At 49.3% G+C, this 21,184-nt stretch overlaps 1 protein-coding gene across 1 annotated transcript in view; it reads left to right on the forward strand.

The window, feature by feature from the left end:
* The window catches only part of LOC134909061 (ribonuclease H1-like), a 135,625-nt gene that overhangs the window by 21,641 nt on the left and 92,800 nt on the right, over window positions 1-21,184 (forward strand). The gene's annotated exons all lie outside the window — the stretch shown is intronic.

A 21,184-nucleotide genomic window follows, 5' to 3' on the forward strand; every position in this document is an offset into this window, starting at 1 on the left:
TTCCCAGGAACAGCAGACGTGTCGTCGGGGTCAACTGAGATTTTGGAAAATTCAGAATCCACCCGTGTTGTTGCAGCACTAGTCGGGTTAGTGCTACTCCGTCCTCCAGCTGTTCTCTGGACCTTGTCCTTATCAGGAGATCGTCCAAGTAAGGGATAATTAATACGCCTCTTCTTCGCAGAAGAATCATCATTTCGGCCATTACCTTGGTAAAGACCCGAGGTGCCGTGGACAATCCAAACGGCAGCGTCTGAAACTGATAATGACAGTTTTGCACCACGAACCTGAGGTACCCTTGATGTGAAGGGCAAATTGGGACATGCAGGTAAGCATCCTTTATGTCCAGGGACACCATAAAGTCCCCTTCTTCCAGATTCGCTATCACTGCTCTGAGTGACTCCATCTTGAACTTGAATTTTTGTATGTACAGGTTCAAAGATTTCAGATTTAGAATAGGTCTTACCGAGCCGTCCGGCTTCGGTACCACAAATAGCGTGGAGTAATACCCCTTTCCCTGTTGTAGGAGGGGTACCTTGACTATCACCTGCTGAGAAAACAGCTTGTGAATGGCTTCCAATACCGTCGCCCTGTCTGAGGGAGACGTTGGCAAAGCAGACTTTAGGAACCTGCGAGGGGGAGACTTCTCGAATTCCAACCTGTAACCCTGAGATACTACCTGCAGGATCCAGGGGTCCACCTGTGAGCAAGCCCACTGTGCGCTGAAATTCTTGAGTCGACCCCCCACCGCTCCTGAGTCCGCTTGTAAGGCCCCAGCGTCATGCTGAGGGCTTTGCAGAACCCTGAGAGGGCTTCTGTTCCTGGACAGGGGCTGCTTGCTGCCCTCTCTTACCCCTTCCTCTGCCCCGAGGCAGATATGACTGTCCTTTTGTCCGCTTGTTCTTATAGGACCGAAAGGACTGCGGCTGAAAAGACGGTGTCTTTTTCTGTTGGGAGGGGGTCTGAGGTAAAAAGGTGGATTTTCCGGCAGTTGCCGTGGCCACCAGATCCGATAGACCGACGCCAAATAATTCCTCCCCTTTATACGGCAATACTTCCATATGTCGTTTGGAATCCGCATCACCTGACCACTGTCGCGTCCATAAACTCCTTCTGGCAGATATGGACATCGCATTTACTCTCGATGCCAGAGTGCAAATATCTCTCTGAGCATCTCGCATATAAAGGAAAGCATCCTTTAATTGCTCTATAGTCAATAAAATACTGTCCCTATCCAGGGTATCAATATTTTCAGTCAGGGAATCCAACCAGACGACCCCAGCACTGCACATCCAGGCTGAGGCGATGGCTGGTCGCAGTATAACACCAGTATGTGTGTATATACTTTTTAGGGTAGTTTCCAGTCTCCTATCAGCTGGATCCCTGAGGGCGGCCGTATCAGGAGACGGTAACGCCACTTGTTTTGATAAGCGTGTGAGCGCCTTATCCACCCTAGGGGGTGTTTTCCAGCGCGCCCTAACCTCTGGCGGGAAAGGGTATAATGCTAATAACTTTTTTGAAATTAGCACTTTTCTATCTGGGTTAACCCACGCTTCATCACATACATCATTTAATTCCTCTGATTCAGGAAAAACTACAGGTAGTTTTTTCACCCCCCACATAATACCCCTTTTTGTGGTACTTGCAGTATCAGAGATATGCAAAGCCTCCTTCATTGCCGTGATCATATAACGTGTGGCCCTACTTGAAAATACGTTTGTTTCATCACCGTCGACACTAGATTCAGTGTCTGTGTCTGGGTCTGTGTCGACCGACTGAGGTAAAGGGCGCTTTACAGCCCCTGACGGTGTCTGAGACGCCTGGGCAGGTACTAACTGGTTTGCCGGCCGTCTCATGTCGTCAACTGATTTTTGTAATGTGCTGACATTATCACGTAATTCCATAAACAAAGCCATCCATTCCGGTGTCGACTCCCTGGGGGGTGACATCACCATTATCGGCAATTGCTCTGCCTCCACACCAACATCGTCCTCATACATGTCGACACACACGTACCGACACACAGCAGACACACAGGGAATGCTCTTATCGAAGACAGGACCCCACTAGCCCTTTGGGGAGACAGAGGGAGAGTTTGCCAGCACACACCCAAGCGCTATAATATATATGGGAACAACCTTATATAAGTGTTGTTCCTTATAGCAGCTTAAATATATCAAAATATCGCCAAAAAATGCCCCCCCTCTCTGTTTTACCCTGTTTCTGTAGTGCAGTGCAGGGGAGAGTCCTGGGAGCCTTCCTCACAGCGGAGCTGAGCAGGAAAATGGCGCTGTGTGCTGAGGAGAATAAGCCCCGCCCCCTATTTCGGCGGGCTTTTCTCCCGGAGTTTTAGATATCTGGCATGGGTTAAATACATACATATAGCCTCAATGGCTATATGTGATGTATTCTTTTGCCATAAAGGTATTAAATATTGCTGCCCAGGGCGCCCCCAGCAGCGCCCTGCACCCTCCGTGACCGCTTGGTGTGAAGTGTGTGACAACAATGGCGCACAGCTGCAGTGCTGTGCGCTACCTTCATGAAGACTGAAGAGCCTTCTGCCGCCTGTTTCCGGACCTTCAATCTTCAGCATCTGTAAGGGGGGTCGGCGGCGCGGCTCCGGGACGAACCCCAGGGTGAGACCTGTGTTCCGACTCCCTCTGGAGCTAATGGTGTCCAGTAGCCTAAGAATCCAATCCATCCTGCACGCAAGTGAGTTGAAATTCTCTCCCCTAAGTCCCTCGATGCAGTGAGCCTGTTGCCAGCAGGACTCACTGAAAATAAAAAACCTAAAAACTTTTTCTAAGCAGCTCTTTAGGAGAGCCACCTAGATTGCACCCTGCTCGGACGGGCACAAAAACCTAACTGAGGCTTGGAGGAGGGTCATAGGGGGAGGAGCCAGTACACACCACCTACTCCTAAAGCTTTATTTTTGTGCCCTGTCTCCTGCGGAGCCGCTATTCCCCATGGTCCTGACGGAGTCCCCAGCATCCACTTAGGACGTTAGAGAAACCTAATTAATTTATTGTGCTGGTGCTGCTGCCCCACCCCCCTTCCCCCCATCTCTGCATCAGGCCCACTGTTAGGTTACAGCACTCTGCATCAGGCCCACTGTTAGGTTAGAGCACAGGTTCTCAAACTCGGTCCTCAGGACCCCACACGGTGCATCTTTTGCAGGTCTCCTCAGAAAATCACAAGTGAAATAATTAGCTCCACCTGTGGACCTTTTAAAATGTGTCAGTGAGTAATTAATACACCTGTGCACTTGCTGGGTTACCTGCAAAATATGCACTGTGTGGACCGAGTTTGAGAACCACTGGGTTAGAGCAATACAGTTGTCAAATAACATTAGGCAGTTGCCGATTTTGCAAATTGTACTATTGGTTTGCAAAGGAAAGAGATGTTTATTCATCTTTTTTTACCTTGCTTTCTTGCTAAAGAAGTATTTATGTAATATTTTTACATAGTAAGTAAGGTCATGTTATATACAGTATATAATAAGATTTTAAACTTGCCGGTAAATCTTTTTCTCCTAGTCCGTAGAGGATGCTGGGGACTCCGTAAGGACCATGGGGTATAGACGGGCTCCGCAGGAGACATGGGCACTCTACAGACTTTAGATGGGTGTGCACTGGCTCCTCCCTCTATGCCCCTCCTCCAGACCTTAGTTAAAGAACTGTGCCCAGAGGAGACGAACAGTACGAGGAAAGGATTTTTGTTAATCTAAGGGCAAGATTCATAACAGCCCACACCATCCACACCGTATAACATGGAATATACGCAACCAGTTAACAGTATGAACAAAACAGCATCAGCCAAAGACTCATTTTAACTGTAACATAACCCTTATGTAAGCAATAACTATGGCCCTCATTCCGAGTTGTTCGCTCGCAAGCTGCTTTTAGCAGCTTTGCACACGCTAAGCCACCGCCTACTGGGAGTGAATCTTAGCTTATCAAAATTGCGACCGAAAGATTCGCAATATTGCGAAAAGACTTCTCTGTGCAGTTTCTGAGTAGCTCAAGACTTACTCTTCCAGTGCGATCAGTTCAGTGCTTGTCGTTCCTGGTTTGACGTCATAAACACACCCAGCGTTCGCCCAGACACTCCTTCGTTTCTCCAGCCACTCCCGCGTTTTTCCCAGAAACTGTAGCATTTTTTCACACACTCCCATAAAACGGACAGTTTCCGCCCAGAAACACCCACTTCCTGTCAATCACATTACGATCACCAGAACGAAGAAAAAACCTTGTAATGCCGTGAGTAAAGTTCCTAACTGCATAGCAAATTTACTTGGCGCAGTCGCACTGCGGACATTGCGCATGCGCATTAGCGACTAATCGCTCCGTTGTGAGAAAAAAATAACGAGCGAACAACTCGGAATGACCCCCTATATACAAGCCTTGTAGAAATATGTCCGCACTGGGACGGGCGCCCAGCATCCTCTACGGACTAGGAGAAAAAGATTTACCGGTAGGTTTAAAATCTTATTTTCTCTTACGTCCTAGAGCACAGGACCCCACACAGTTCATGTTTTGCAGGTCACCTGTAGATTTTTGAATTGTGACAGTTGGTGATACACAGTGCAGCTGCTGGGTGACATGGAAAAGATGAACTGTGTGGGGTCCTGAGGACCGAGTTTGAGAACCACTGTCCTAGAGGCTGCTGGGGACTCCGTAAGGACCATGGGGATTATACCAAAGCTCCAGACCGGGCGGGAGAGTGCGGATGACTCTGCAGCACCGATTGAGCAAACATGAGGTCCTCATCAGCCAGGGTATCAAACTTGTAGAATTTTGCAAAAGTGTTTGAACCCGACCAAGTCGCCGCTCGGCAAAGCTGTAATGCCGAGACGCCTCGGGCAGCCGCCCAAGAAGAGCCCACCTTCCTAGTGGAATGGGCCTTTACCGAATTTGGTAAAGGCAATCAGCCATAGAATGAGCCTGCTGAATCGTGTTACAGATCCAGCGAGCAATAGTCTGCTTAGAAGCAGGAGCCCCAACCTTGTTGGCTGCATACAGGACAAACAGTGCCTCTGTTTTCCTAACCTGAGCCGTCCTGGCTACATAAATTTTTAAGGCCCTGACTACATCAAGGGACTTGGAATCCTCCAAGTCACCCGTAGCCACAGGTACCACAATAGGTTGGTTCATATGAAACAATGAAACCACATTAGGCAAAAATTGACGATGAGTCCTCAACTCTGCTCTATCCACATGGAAAATCAGATAGGGTTTTTTGTGAGATAAAGCCGCCAATGACCACTTTCCAAGTGAGAAATTTTAATTCAACCGTTTGAAGAGGTTCAAACGAGTGAGATTTTAGGAACTGTAACACCACGTTAAGGTCCCATGGTGCCACTGGGGGCACAAAAGGAGGCTGGATGTGCAGCACTCCCTTTAAAAAAGTCTGGACTTCAGGGAGAGAAGCCAATTCCTTCTGAAAGAAAATTGATAGGGCCAAAATCTGTACCTTAATGGAGCCTAACTTTAGGCCCATATCCACTCATGTCTGTAGAAAGTGGAGAAAACGGCCCAGATGGAAATCTTCCATAGGAGCATTCTTGGCTTCACACCAAGATACATACTTCCTCCAGATACGGTGATAATGTTTCGCCGTCACCTCCTTCCTAGCCTTTATCAGAGTAGGGATGACTTCCTCCGGAATACCTTTCCCAGCTAGGATTTGGTGTTCAACCGCCATGCCGTCAAACGTAACCGTGGTAAGTCTTGGAACATGCAGGGCCCCTGCTGCAACAGGTCCTCCCTGAGAGGAAGAGGCCACGGATCTTCTGTGAGCATTTCCTGAAGATCTGAATACCAGGCACTTCGAGGCCAATCTGGAACAATGAGTATTGTCTGCACTCTTTTTCGTCTTATGATTCTCAATATTTTTGAGATGAGCGGAAGAGGAGGGAACACATAGACCGACTAAAACACCCATGGTGTCACCAGGGCGTCCACCGCTACTGCCTGAGGGTCCCTTGACCTGGCACAATACCTCCGAAGCTTCTTGTTGAGGCGTGACGCCATCATGTCTATTTGAGGAAGTCCCCAATGACTTGTTATCTCTGCAAAAATTTCTTGATGAAGTCCCCACTCTCCTGTATGGAGATTGTGTCTGCTGAGGAAGTCTGCTTCCCAGTTGTCCACTCCCGGAATGAAGACAGCTGACAGAGCGCTTATGTGATTTTCCGCCCAGCGAAGAATCCTGGTGGCTTCCACCATTGCCACTCTGCTCCTTGTCCCGCCTTGGCGGTTTACATGAGCCACGGCTGTGATGTTGTCTGATTGAATCAGAACCGGTAGGTCGCGAAGAAGATTCTCCGCTTGTCGTAGGCCGTTGTATATGGCCCTCCATTCCAGTACGTTGATGTGTAGACAAGCCTCCTGGCTTGACCATAGTCCCTGAAAATGTCTTCCTTGTGTGACTGCTCCCCATCCTCGGAGGCTCGCATCCGTGGTCACCAGAACCCAGTCATGAATACCGAACCTGCGACCCTCGAGAAGGTGAGCACTCTGCAGCCACCACAGGAGGGACACCCTGGCCCCGGGGGACAGGCTTATTTTATGATGTATTTGTAGATGGGACCCCGACCACTTGTCCAGAAGGTCTCACTGAAAAGTCCTCGCATGGAACCTGCCGAAGGGGGTGGCCTCGTAGGCCGCCACCATTTTTCCCAGTACTCGAGTGCATTGATGGACTGACACTCTTTTTGGTTTTAGCAGGTCTCTGACCATGTTCTGGAGTTCCTGGGCTTTTTCCACTGGGAGAAAAACCCTCTTCTGTTCCGTGTCCAGAATCATGCCTAAGAAAGATAGCCGAGTCGTTGGAATCAACTGTGACTTTGGTAGATTTAGAATCCAGCCGTGCTGCTGCAGCACTCTCAAGGAGAGCGACACGCTTTTCAGTAATTGATCTCTCGATCTCGCTTTTATCAGGAGATCGTCCAAGTACGGGATAATTGTGACTCCCTGCCTGCGCAGGATCACCATCATTTCCGCCATTACCTTGGTGAAAATCCTTGGGGCCGTGGAAAGCCCAAACGGCAACGTCTGAAACTGGTAATGACAGTCCTGTACAGCGAATCTCAGGTACGCCTGATGAGGAGGATATATGGGGACATGAAGGTATGCATCCTTTATGCCTAGTGACACCATAAAATCCCCCCCTTCCAGGCTGGAGATAACTGCCCGGAGCGATTCCATCTTGAATTTGAACTTTTTCAAGTACAGGTTTAGGGATTTTAGATTCAGAATGGGTCTGACCGAGCCATCCGGTTTCGGGACCACAAACAGGGTTGCATAGTACCCTTTCCCCTGTTGGACTAGGGGAACCTTGATAATCACTTGCTGTTGATACAGCTTTTGAATTGCAGCTAAAACTATTTCCCTCTCTGGGGGAGAAGCTTGCAAAGCCGACTTGAAAAATCGGCGAGGAGGCACCTCTTCGAATTCCAGTTTGTAGCCTTGGGATATAATTTCCATCACCCAAGGATCCACGTCTGACAGAACCCAGACCTGGCTGAAGAGTCGAAGACGTGCCCCCACCAGCGCGGACTCCCTCAGTGGAGCCCCAGCGTCATGCGGTGGATTTAGTAGAAGCCGGGGAGGACTTCTGCTCCTGGGAACCAGCCGTAGCAGGCATTCTTTACCCTCTACCCTTACCTCTGGCGAGGAAGGAAGAGCCCCGACGTCTTCTGGACTTATGCGACCGAAAGGACTGCATCTGATATTGTGGTGTTTTCTTTTGCTGTGGGGGAACATAAGGCAAAAAAGAAGATTTACCCGCGGTAGCCGTGGAAACCAGGTCTGCGAGACCCTCGCCAAATAAAACCTCACCCTTGTAAGGTAAAACTTCCATATGTCTCTTTGAGTCGGCATCACCCGTCCATTGGCGGGTCCACAGGGATCGCCTAGCCGAAATAGCCATGGCGTGGGCTCTTGAACCTAACAGCCCAACGTCTCTCGCAGCGTCTCTCATATATAAGGCTGCGTCTTTAATGTGACCCAAGGTCAATAAAATGCTATCCCTATCTAGGGTGTCAATGTCAGATGACAAGTTATCTGCCCATGCTGCTACTGCACTACATACACATGCCGACGCTACTGCCGGTCTGAGCAAGGCACCCGTATGTGTATTAATTGATTTTAAGGTAGTTTCCTGTCTGCGATCAGCAGGATCCTTGAGGGCTGCCGTGTCCGGAGATGGTAGCGCCACCTTTTTGGACAAGCGCGTTAAAGCCTTGTTCACCCTGGGCGAGGAAAGGATACGCCATAAGAATTCTCTTGGGAATCTGCAGTTTCTTGTCTGGAGCTTCCCAAGCCTTTTCAAATAAAGCGTTCAGCTCATGAGATGGGGGAAAGGTTACCTCGGGTTTCTTTTCCTTAAACATGCATACCCTCGTGTCAGGGACAGAGGGGTCATCTGTGATATGCAAAACATCTTTTATTGCAATAATCATATAATGAATACTTTTGGCCACCCTTGGGTGTAGCCTCGCATCATCATAGTCGACACTGGAGTCAGAATCCGTGTCAGTATCAGTGTCTGGTACGTGGGACAGGGGACGTTTCTGAGACCCTGAAGGGCCCTGTGACACAGCCAAAGCCATGGATTGACTCCCTGTTTCTTCCCTGGACTCTGCTTTGTCCAATCTCTTATGTAATAAAGACACATTTGCATTTAAAACATTCCACATATCCTACCAATCAGGTGTCGGCGTCGCCGACGGAGACACCACAATCATCTGCTCTACCTCCTCCTTAGATGAGCCTTCCGCTTCAGACATGCCGACACACACAAGAAATACAAAGATAGTAGACCACTGCGCTCACTGCGGCTGCAGTTATGTAGAACCCTGGTGTCACTCAACACCATATACCATGAACATAAACAAACAAAGAGAACTACCCAACTGCGCACAGCTTGTAATGATCCACTTAAATGTAGAAAGTTTTTTGAAAAATACGTCAGTCAAAATAGTGGAGAGTAGATCGTTGTCCAATCTTCTTCTCCTCTTCTTTTCTTCCTTTCTGACTCCGATGAATCCCCTTCAATTTCGCCAAATGTTCCTCAAAAACAGTGGAAGAGCAATATTGTGTAGTATGTCCTAAATTTCGGTGGTTCTGGATTGTATGGTTCAACAAGATGGTTCGTACCGTACTCACGTCTAATACGGAGGGATTCACACGTATAAAGGTTTCTTTATGGACCCGAAAACTTCTCCCAGCTGGATGGTTTGTTGGTCGTGTTCTTTCAAATCCTCACCGAGTGGTGTCCCAGCGTGGGAGATACCGGGGAGAAGAATACCTCAATTAATGAATATATCACAGTCGATTTTATTCAATTAATTATACTGGTAGCCGGTGGAAATAAGCTGGCATACCGTACTTACACTCCAAGTATATTTAGTACACCCATAAAGGTATCTTTAAAAGTAATCCAAACTCAGACAGATCAAATGAATATAAAGATGTAGATGGGCAAGCGTACCCCACTTACAATCTTCTATGATGTTATCCAGCACGTAGCGGTTTCTTTTTCCACTTTCTTCCCAGGAAGTGGAACTCCACTCACGAGTGCTCAGTCAATGGTGGTCTGGATTGTCCCTGACTTAGCACAGGTGACATAATCACTAGATGAGGTCATCTAGTGATTATGTCACCTGTGCTAAGTCAGGGACAATCTTAAAGGTGTTACTATCATCTACCTACAGACTATCCAGACCACCATTGACTGAGCACTCGTGAGTGGAGTTCCACTTCCTGGGAAGAAAGTGGAAAAAATATACTTGGAGTGTGAGTACGGTATGCCAGCTTATTTCCACCGGCTACCAGTATAATTAATTGAGGACGACCTAAGTTGGTCGAAACAGCTGTCGGGCTGTGGGCTGTGCTTGTATGTACGCTCCTCGTGACCACATGGAATAAACCTTGATTTCTCTTTGCATCAAAAATCGTGAGTGCTGGCTTGTTTTACTTTTTCCTGCATTTGGATCAAGTGAGTGCCTTTATATCATTTTTTGCTGCCTTGCACCTCCCTTAAACTTTTTGTCTATGGCCTTGAGTGCTGTCTCTATTTCTTTTCTATATATATATATATATATATATATATATGATAATAATACACTCACTGCGCCAAATAAATGTGCCCCCTCCCCCTCTTTTGTGACCTCTGTACTTGTGTTCAGCAGGGGAGAGTCCGGGGAGCCAGCTTCTCTGCAGCTTGCTGTGGAAAAAATGGCGCTGGTTAGTGCTGGAGGATCAAGCTCCGCCCCCTCAACGACAGGCTTCAGTCCCGCTCAAATCTTTATACTGGTGGGGGTTTCTGTAATATACTGCCTCCACAGAATATATATATATATATCTATGCCAGTGTCCCTAGAAGTTTATAATTGCTGCCCAGGGCGCCCACCCCTGCGCCCTGTACCCATACAGTGCCGTCAGTGTGTGTGAATGTGGGAGCAATGGCGCGCAGTGTTACCGCTGCGCGGTACCTCAGTGAAGATCAGAAGTCTTCTGCCACCTTTGAAGTCTTCTTTCTTCTTATACTCACCCGGCTTCTATCTTCCGGCTCTGTGAGGAGGACGGCGGCGCAGCTCCGGGACGAACAACGAGGGTGAGACCTGTGTTCCGACCCTCTGGAGCTAATGGTGTCCAGTAGCCTAAGAAGCAGAGCCTATCATTTAAGTAGGTCTGCTTCTCTCCCCTCAGTCCCACGATGCAGGGAGCCTGTTGCCAGCAGTGCTCCCTGAAAATAAAAAAAACTAACAAAAGTATTTTTCAGAGAAACTCAGTAGAGCTCCCCTGAAGTGCACCTAGTCTCCTCTGGGCACAGGATCTAACTGAGGTCTGGAGGAGGGGCATAGAGGGAGGAGCCAGTGTACACCCATCTAAAGTCTTTAGAGTGCCCATGTCTCCTGCGGAGCCCGTCTATACCCCATGGTCCTTACAGAGTCCCCAGCATCCTCTAGGACGTAAGAGAAATATATATATATATATATATATATATATATATATATATGTGCCTGTCATATGGCATGGCACTATTATGCATATGTACAAAGGAGTATTGTTTGTTACCATATATAGGTGCCTGGCATAATAGAAATGTGCATAGGAATACCTCATGTTACCATATATAGATGCCTGGCATGTGGCACAACAGTATAATACATATGTGCATAGGAGTATTGCTTGTTCACATACAGTATATAGGCGCTTGGCATAATATAAATGTGCATAGGGATACCCCATGTTATCAAATATATATGCCAGGCAGCAAGGGCTGCTGGGAGTGGTAGTTTCTTGTGTTTCTTCACAGTGCTGTATACGCAAAACAAACTACTGCTTACAGAAGCCCTTGCTGCCAGACAGCAGGGGCAGCTGGGAACGGTAGTTTATTTTGAGATTTTTCACAGTATCGTAGTGCAGTGGGGTGCCAGGCACGTTGTGGCCATGCCAAAACCACTGCGCCAGTGCCAGCGCCGGCGACAGGGGAGGTCAATGGGGACACCTGTACCGGGACTCAAGGATCAGAGGAGCCCCAAGGATATGCCACTTAGTGCCCAGCAGAGATGTGAGCCATCTTGTCCAAATAGGGCAGTGAGCTGTAGACAGTGTGGCGGCAGTCTCAGAGTGACAGGAGCGTCTCACACACAGTGACTGTGCGGCGTGAGTGTGCTCCCACTCTTTTGGGTCCTGCTCTGTTGCAAGCAGTTACAGGACATGGCAGCAGCTCCGCTGGTCAGGATTCCCAGCCTTGTACCAGCCTCTCTGGTGGGGTGTGAGGGCCGCATGGTACCTGCTGAGTGGTGTTTGGGTCTGGACACTCGGGAGTGCAGCGCAGGTGAGGCTCTCCCAGAGGTAAGAGTGGATTGGTGAGGGGATACAGGGCTTTGGGATGGGGTGCGGGAGCTGGGAATGCAGCGTGGTGTCATTGGCAGAGAAAGACTGTGGGGTGTGTGGGAGGAAGGAGAGAGGGAGACACAAACTGTGGTGTGTGGGGGAGTAAGGAGAGATAAATATATATATATATATATATAGAGAGAGAGAGAGAGAGAGAGAGAGAGAGAGAGAAAATAAGATTTTAAACCTACCGGTAAATCTTTTTCTCCTAGTCCGTAGAGGATGCTGGGGACTCCGTAAGGACCATGGGGATAGTCGGGCTCCGCAGGAGACATGGGCACTAAAAAGAACTTTAGATATGGGTGTGCACTGGCTCCTCCCTCTATGCCCCTCCTCCAGACCTCAGTTAGAGAAACTGTGCCCAGAGGAGACGGACAGTACGAGGAAAGGATTTTTGTTAACCTAAGGGCAAGATTCATACCAGCCCACACCATCCACACCGTATAACATGGAATATACGAACCAGTTAACAGTATGAAACAAAACAGCATCAGCCAACGACTGATCCTAACTGTAACATAACCCTTATGTAAGCAAAAACTATATACAAGTCTTGCAGAAGATAGTCCGCACTGGGACGGGCGCCCAGCATCCTCTACGGACTAAGAGAAAAAGATTTACCGGTAGGTTTAAAATTTTATTTTCTCTTACGTCCTAGAGGATGCTGGGGACTCCGTAAGGACCATGGGGATTATACCAAAGCTCCAAAACGGGCGGGAGAGTGCGGATGACTCTGAGCACCGATTGAGCAAACATGAGGTCCTCGTCAGCCAGGGTATCAAACTTGTAGAACTTTGCAAAGGTGTTTGAACGCGACCAAGTAGCAGCTCGGCACAGCTGTAATGCCGAGACACCTCGGGCAGCCACCCAAGAAGAGCCCACCTTCCTAGTGGAATGGGCCTTTACAGAATTTGGTAACAGCAATCCAGCCGTAGAATGAGCCTGCTGAATCGTGTTACTGATCCAGCGAGCAATAGTCTGCTTCGAAGCAGGAGCACCAACCTTGTCGGCTGCATACAGAACAAACAGTGCCTCTGTTTTCCTAACCCGAGCCGTTCTGGTCACATACATTTTCAATGCCCTGACCACATCAAGGGACTCGGAATCCTCCAAGTCCCGCGTAGCCACAGACACCACAATAGGCTGGTTCATATGAAAAGATGAAATCACCTTGGGCAAAAATTGAGGACGAGTCAGCAATTCCGCTCTATCCACATGGAAAATCAGATAGGGGCTTTTGTGAGATAAAGCCGCCAACTCCGACACTCGCCTAGCCGATGCCAAGACCAACAACATGACCATTTTCCAAGTGAGATACTTTAATTTCATCGTTTTAAGTGGTTCAAACCAGTGAGACTTAAGGAACCGCAACACCATGTTAAGGTCCCAGGGTGCCACTGGAGGTACAAAAGGAGGCTGGATATGCAGCACTCCCTTCACAAAAGTCTGTACTTCTGGGAGAGAAGCCAATTCCTTCTGAAAGAAAATTGATAAGGCCGAAATCTGAACCTTAATGGAGCATAATTTTAGGCCCAAATTCACTCCAGTCTGTAGGAAGTGAAGGAAACGGCCCAGATGGAATTCTTCCGGAGGAGCATTCCTGGACTCACACCAAGATACATACTTCCGCCATATACGGTGATAATGTTTTGCTGTCACGTCCTTCCTAGCCTTTATCAGAGTAGGTATGACCTCATCCGGAATGTCCTTTTCCGCTAGGATCCGGCGTTCAACCGCCATGCCGTCAAACGCAGCCGCGGTAAGTCTTGGAACAGACAGGGCCCCTGATGTAACAGGTCCTCTCTGAGAGGAAGAGGCCACAGATCTTCTGTGAGCATTTCCTGCAGATCCGGATACCAGGCCCTTTGCGGCCAATCTGGAACAATGAGAATTGTCTGTACTCCTCTTCGTCTTATGATTCTCAATATCTTGGAGATGAGAGGAAGAGGAGGAAACACATAGACCGACTGGAACACCCACGGTGTCACCAGGGCGTCTACTGCCACCGCCTGAGGGTCCCTTGACCTGGCGCAATACCTCGGTAGTTTCTTGTTGAGGCGTGGCGCCATCATGTCTATCTGAGGCAGTCCCCACTGACTTGCAATCTCTGTGAAGACTTCCTGATGAAGTCCCCACTCTCCTGGATGTAGATTGTGTCTGCTGAGGAAGTCTGCTTCCCAGTTGTCCACTCCCAGAATGAAGACTGCTGTCAGAGCGCTTACATGATTTTCCGCCCAGCGAAGAATCCTGGTGGCTTCTGCCATTGCCACTCTGCTCTTTGTTCCGCCTTGGCGGTTTACATGAGCCACTGCGGTGATGTTGTCTGACAGAACCGGTAGGTCGCGAAGCAACTTCTCAGCTTGACGAAGGGCGTTGTATATGGCCCTCAACTCCAGGACGTTGATGTGAAGACAAGCCTCCTGGCTTGACCAGAGACTTTGGAAGTTTCTTCCCTGTGTGACTGCTCCCCAACCTCGGAGGCTCGCGTCCGTGGTTACCAGAACCCAGACCTGAATGCCGAACCTGCGACCCTCTAGAAGGTGAGCACTCTGCAGCCACCACAGGAGAGATACCCTGGCCCTGGGGGACAGGGTGATCATCTGATGAATCTGTAGATGTGACCCGGACCACTTGTCCAGAAGGTCCCATTGGAAAGTCCTCGCATGGAACCTGCCGAATGAAATGGCCTCGTAAGACGCTACCATCTTCCCCAGAACTCGAGTGCAGTGATGCACCAACACCCTTTTTGGCTTCAATAGGTCCCTGACTAAATTCATGAGTTCTTGGGCCTTTTCCATCGGAAGATAAACCCTTTTCTGGTCTGTATCCAGAATCATGCCTAAGAAAGGCAAACGAGTCGTTGGAACCAACTGTGACTTCGGGATATTGAGAATCCAGCCGTGCTGTTGCAACACCTTCAGGGAAAGTGATACTCTGTTCAGCAACTGCTCTCTTGATCTCGCTTTTATTAGGAGATCGTCCAAGTACGGGATAATTGTGACACCCTGCTAGCGCAGGAGCAGCATCATTTCCGCCATTACCTTGGTGAAAATCCTCTGGGCCGTGGAAAGCCCAAACGGCAACGTCTGAAATTGGTAATGACAATACTGTACAGCAAATCTCAGGAACACCTGATGAGGTGGATATATGGGAACATGAAGGTATGCATCCTTTATGTCCAGGGACACCATATAATCCCCCCCTTCCAGGCTGGCGATGACCGCTCTGAGCGATTCCATCTTGAACTTGAACCTTTTTAAGTATAGGTTTAAGGATTTTAAATTTAAAATGGGTCTGACCGAACCGTCCGGTTTCGGGACTACAAACAGGGTTGAGTAATACCCCATCCCCTGCTGAAGCAGGGGAACTTTGACCACCACTTGTTGAAGACACAATTTTTGAATTGCATTTAAAACTATTTCCCTCTCTGGTGGAGAAGCCGGTAGGGCCGATTTGAAAAATCGGCGAGGAGGCACCTCTTCGAATTCCAGCTTGTAACCCTGGGAAACAATTTCTATTGCCCAGGGATCCACCTGTGAGTGAACCCAGACGTGGCTGAAAAGTCGAAGACGTGCCCCCACTGGGGCGGACCCCCTCAGCGGAGACCCAACGTCATGCGGTGGATTTTGTAGAGGCCGGGGAGGACTTCTGCTCCTGGGAACTAGCTGTGGTTGGTAGCTTTTCCCCCCTGCCCTTACCTCTGGCAAGAAAGGAAGATCCCCGTACTCTCTTGGGTTTATGCGACCGAAAGGACTGCCTCTGATAATGTGGCGTTTTCTTAGGCTGTGAGGAAACATAAGGCAAAAAGTTGATTTACCTGCCGCAGCTGTGGAAACTAGGTCTGTGATACCTTCCCCAAACAATTCCTCACCCTTGTGAGTAAAAACCTCCATATGCCTCTTCGAGTCGGTATCACCCGTCCATTGTCGGGTCCATAGGGCTCGTCTAGCAGAAATCGCCATAGCGTTGGCTCTGGAACCCAGTAGGCCAACGTCCCTCTGAGCATCTCTCATATATAGGACAGCATCTTTAATATGACCCAGGGTCAATAAAATGGTTTCCTTATCCAGCGTATCTATATCAGTAGATAAGGTATCTGTCCACGCTGCTACAGCGCTACAAACCCAAGCCGGCGCTATCGCCGGTCTGAGTAAGGTACCCGTATGTGTGGAAATTGACTTCAAGGTAGTCTCCTGCCTGCGATCAGCAGGATCCTTGAGGGTTGCCGTATCTTGAGACTGCAGCGCTACCTTTTTGGATAAGCGTGTCAACGCTTTGTCCACCCTTGGGAAGGATTCCCATCGTATCCTGTACTTAGCCGGGAAGGGATACGCCATAAGAATCCTTTTGGGAATCAGCCTTTTCAAATAACTCGTTCAGCTCATGAGATGGGGGAAAGGTTACCTCAGGTTTGTTTTCCTTATACATGCGCACCCTCGTGTCATGGACAGAGAGGTCATCTGTGATATGCAACATCTTTTATTGCAATAATCATATAATGAATACTTTTAGCCAATTTTGGCTGCAACTTTGCATCATCGTAGTCGACACTGGAGTCAGAATCCGTGTCGGTATCAGTGTCTACTACTTGGGATAGTGGGCGCTTTTGAGACCCAGAAGGTCCCTGCGACATAGTGAAAGGCAGGGTTTGACTCCCTGTACATTCCCTGTACTCTGCTTTGTCCAACCTTTTGTGTAATAAATTCACATTTGCATTTATAACATTCCACATATCCAACCAGTCAGGTGTCGGCGTTGCCGACGGAGACACCACACTCATTTGCTCCACCTCCTCCCTAGAAGAGCCTTCCGCTTCAGACATGCCGACACACGCGTACCCCACACACTCAGGGAATTCTCTATCTGGAGACAGTTCCCCCACAAGGCCCTTAGGAGAGACAGAGAGAGAGTATGCCAGCACACACCCAGCGCCAATGACCCTGGAAAAAATACCAAGATAGCGCTTTTATTATATTATATTTACTGCGCCAAATTATGTTCCCACCCCCTTCTTTAAAACCCCCTGTAACCGTGTTCAGCAGGGGAGAGTCCGGGGAGCCAGCTTCTCAGCGGTGTGCGGTGGAGAAAATGGCGCTGGTGAGTGCTGAGGGATCAAGCTCCGCCCCCTCAGCGGCGAGCTTCGGTCCCGCTCGATTCCTTTTAAAAACTGGCGGGGGATCTCCAATATACAGTGCAGAGCCTATATATATATACTTTTTTTTGCCAGTCCCAGAGGTTTAAATTGCTGCCCAGGGCGCCCCCCCCCCCCCCGCGCCCTGCACCCTTACAGTGCCTGCCGCATGTGTTTTGTGTGGGAGCAATGGCTTCAGAGGCGGCAGAAGACTTCAGATCTTCACTGAGGTAACGCGCAGCGGTAACGCTGCGCGTTACCTCAGTGAAGATCTGAAGTCTTCTGCTGCCTCTGAAGTCTTCTTATCTTCTCATACTCACCAGGATTCTATCTTCCGGCTCTGTGAGGAGGACGGCGGCGCGGCTCCGGGACGAACAGCTAGGAGAGACCTGCGTTCCGACTCCCTCTGGAGCTAATGGTGTAAAGTAGCCTAAGAAGCAGAGCCTAGCATTTAAGAAGCTCTGCTTCTCTCTCCTCAGTCCCTCGATGCAGGGAGCCTGTTGCCAGCAGGCTCCCTGAAAATAAAAAAACCTAACAAAAATTATTTCTTTCAGGAAACTCAGGAGAGCTCCCTGTAATGCACCCAGTCTCCTCTGGGCACAGTATCAAACTGAGGTCTGGAGGAGGGGCAAAGAGGGAGAAGCCAGTGCACACCCATATCTAAAGTTCTTTTTAGTGCCCATGTCTCCTGCGGAGCCCGTCTATCCCCATGGTCCTTACGGAGTCCCCAGCATCCTCTAGGACATAAGAGAAATAAATAAATATATATATATATTTATTTATTACATTTCTTATATAGCACAGCAAATTCTGATGCGCTTTAATATATACAAATATATATATATATATATATATATATATATATATATATATAAAATCTGAGGGGGCCCCGAGATGTCACTGTACTGGGCCCCAAGATTTCTGTTTCCGGCCCAGGCCAGTGCTGCACAGGGGGCATATCAGGTACTATTTTGGCCATAAATTAATGTGTAAGGGGCACTACAATAGTGGACATAATGTGTAAGGGGTATTACAACTATGGGCATAATGTGTCTGGAGCACTACCACTGAGGGCATAATGTGTAAGGGGTACAGCTATGGGCATAATGTGTAAGGGGCATGACAACAGTGGGCATAATGTGTAAGTGTTATGATTCCAGCACTCTGGTCTGAGGAGATTTTATAACAAGGACCTGAGCACTGGAACGTAATGCTGGGAAAGGAAGCGGGAATGGAAAATAGCCCCATGCGCCCTAACTCCGTTGTCTCGCCCGTGCTGTCAGAAATCCCTTGCGAGACTATGGTTGCTTGAGCCCATGGCAGCCGCGTTTGAAGGGCGGATTACGTCTGCCCAACTCCGATGCCCCCTCAGGTCTTAATGGGAGACAGAGGGAAATCCGAGACAGTGTGATAACAAGGGGCCCTCTAACTCAGCAACAAGGCCAGGGGCTACAAGCTAACTAAAACTAGAATATGTGCGGAAAAACCGCCAGGGAAAAGGACAACCAAAATACCCACTTGTCCACTCTCCTACCCGGCACCGCCGAGTTCCGGAGAGGACTTGTGGAAGCGGAACCCTCCGCAAAAGCTCCGAAAACAGAATAAAACAATAAAGCGGGCTGAGCCGCAGCACACGGCAGAGCCGCAACTCACGAACACCACACGAGATTCTCTGGCGACCGTGGCGGGCAATAGAGGACCAGAGACTTCTTGGGATGAGATGACTACTCCACGATTCAGGAACTCTGAAGACAGGAATGACCGGACACAGCAGGACTGGAACAGACGTTCAGCAAACCAAAGCAGCATGCAGGAAGCTATTACCGGCGTCTGTGTGAAGCACTGAGAAAGTATTTAACAAGGAGTCCTCCAATCAGATGTTTCTAAGCCATATTATCAAACATGCCGTGCAGCTGCCAGGCTGCACGAGCAGAAACAAATATGTGTGTGATTGATTAGATTGACCCTGCAACGGGGAACGCGGTCCGCCCGTGGCGTCCCCGTTGCTAGGGTCCGGGCAGCTCAGCACGCCTGGCGTCCCTGCGTTGCTAGGGAGCCGGCGGCTACGCGCGCACGGCGTCCCAGCGTTGCTAGGGACCCGGCGGCTAACCCGCCCGGCGTCCCTAGTAGCTAGGCGCCGGGCCGCGAGGACATCGCGGACCCCGGCGCCTAACAGTAAGGGGCACTACACCTGTAGGCATAATGTGTAAGGGGCACTGTAACTGTGGGCATAATGTGAAAGTGGTACTTCAACTGTGAGAATAATGTGTATGGGGCACTACAATTTCACATAAGATCATGCCCCCTTCATTTTTTTTTTAGGCGCGTGGCAACGTACTGGAGGTAGCGGGTGCCAAAGTATATATTCACTTACCAAAGAATTTGGCCTTAGGCCAGCCCTGGTGACTACTACTATTTTAGCCAGTCAACGCGTTACATCTCCCTGTGCGCGGAAACAGACTCTCGTGGCCATGGCTGCACCCAGGGGTGTTTTAAGAGAGGAGGGTACCCGAGTGCAGCCTCCGTCACGGGCCCCCTCCTCTCCGGCAGCAAGTAGACTCTGACATACTGCCAGAATCTACTGCCCGCACCTTGTTCCCGGGGACATCTCCAGTGTGCATGTGCAAATCACTCGGAAATGGACACAGCGGCCATTTTCCGAGTGATTTATGCCCGTACTAGAGGGCCGTCGCAGCGGGACTCTGGAATGGTAAGTATATTAAATGGGTGCAGTGTGTGGGCCCCACTGGACCCAGGAGCCCGTGTGCACCGCACACATTATAGAAATGCCAGTGGCTGCTCCCAGAGCCGGATTAAGGGGGGGTCTCTGGGGGTAAGTAACCCCAGGCCCCCCTGCCTGCAAGGGCCCCCCGCGCCACAGATCGGATCTCTATTAAGGATCTGATCCACAGGGCTGCGCTCACCACTGACAGCAGCCTGCTGTCAGCGGCGAGCACAGCCCTGTGGATTGGATGCTGTCAGCGGCGAGCACAGCCCTGTGGATTGGATGCTGTCAGCGGCGAGCGCAGCCCTGTGGATTGGATGCTGTCAGCGGCGAGCGCAGCCCTGTGGATTGGATGCTGTCAGCGGCGAGCGCAGCCCTGTGGATTGGATGCTGTCAGCGGCGAGCGCAGCCCTGTGGATTGGATGCTGTCAGTGGCGAGCGCAGCCCTGTGGATTGGATGCTGTCAGCGGCGAGCGCAGCCCTGTGGATTGGATACTGTCAGCGGCGAGCGCAGCCCTGTGGATCGGATCCTTAATAGAGATCTGATCTGTGGCGCGGTGATCACAGACTCCGGCGCTGCAGGGCTTTGCTGGGCTGCTTGTGGAGCAGCGGCTCAGCAGCAGCTCATTGCCGGCTGCTCAGGGATAATGACGGCGTCTCACGCCCTGCGGTGCTACCAGCGAGTGGTGGGCTGGGTGCCGGTACTCACTCTGGTAGTGTGCTGGTCCTACTACGTCTGTGTACTGGAGCTGTGTATCTGTAGGTACTGTGCTCCATATACAGTATATGTGTGTGTGCAATACAGGATGTTTGTGTTATGTGTGTGCAGAAGCCATGATGTGTGAAGGTTATATGTGTAACATGTATCTCTATCTATATATATACAGTATAGATTTGTATTTTTATATATATATATATATATATATATATATAGGCTTCTCCTGATGAAGGTGAATAAATGTCACCAAAAGGTTCATGACGCTGTGAGACCCTGACAAATTTATTCTTGAGTGCTGTTTATTACCCTGTCTGTATAAGTATATATGTGTGTGTGTGTGTATGTATATATATATATATATATATATATATATATTTATTTATTTTATTTTAGGGCCCCCCTGCCTTAATACCCCGGGCCCCCCAATGCCTTAATCCAGCTCTGGCTGCTCCTTACTCCCAGCAAGCACTGAGAGAAGAGAGACTGCACTTGTGTGCAGTCAGTGTAAACTGTGCAGAACAGGGAATAACTAGTAGAGCAGCAGTGTGAATGGCGTTGGACCCATGTTCTAGATACTGAGTCAGACCTGGGACTGGAGTGGAGAATCCAAGCATTGATTATTGACACAAAGGGCAGCAAGGCTGCATGTAGATTCTGTAGAAGGGAAATAGGTCATGCTGGAGTGACCCACGTGCGTATTGTAC

This window comes from Pseudophryne corroboree, chromosome 4 (genome assembly GCF_028390025.1).
Source record: "Pseudophryne corroboree isolate aPseCor3 chromosome 4, aPseCor3.hap2, whole genome shotgun sequence".
Classification (NCBI taxonomy): domain Eukaryota; kingdom Metazoa; phylum Chordata; class Amphibia; order Anura; family Myobatrachidae; genus Pseudophryne; species Pseudophryne corroboree.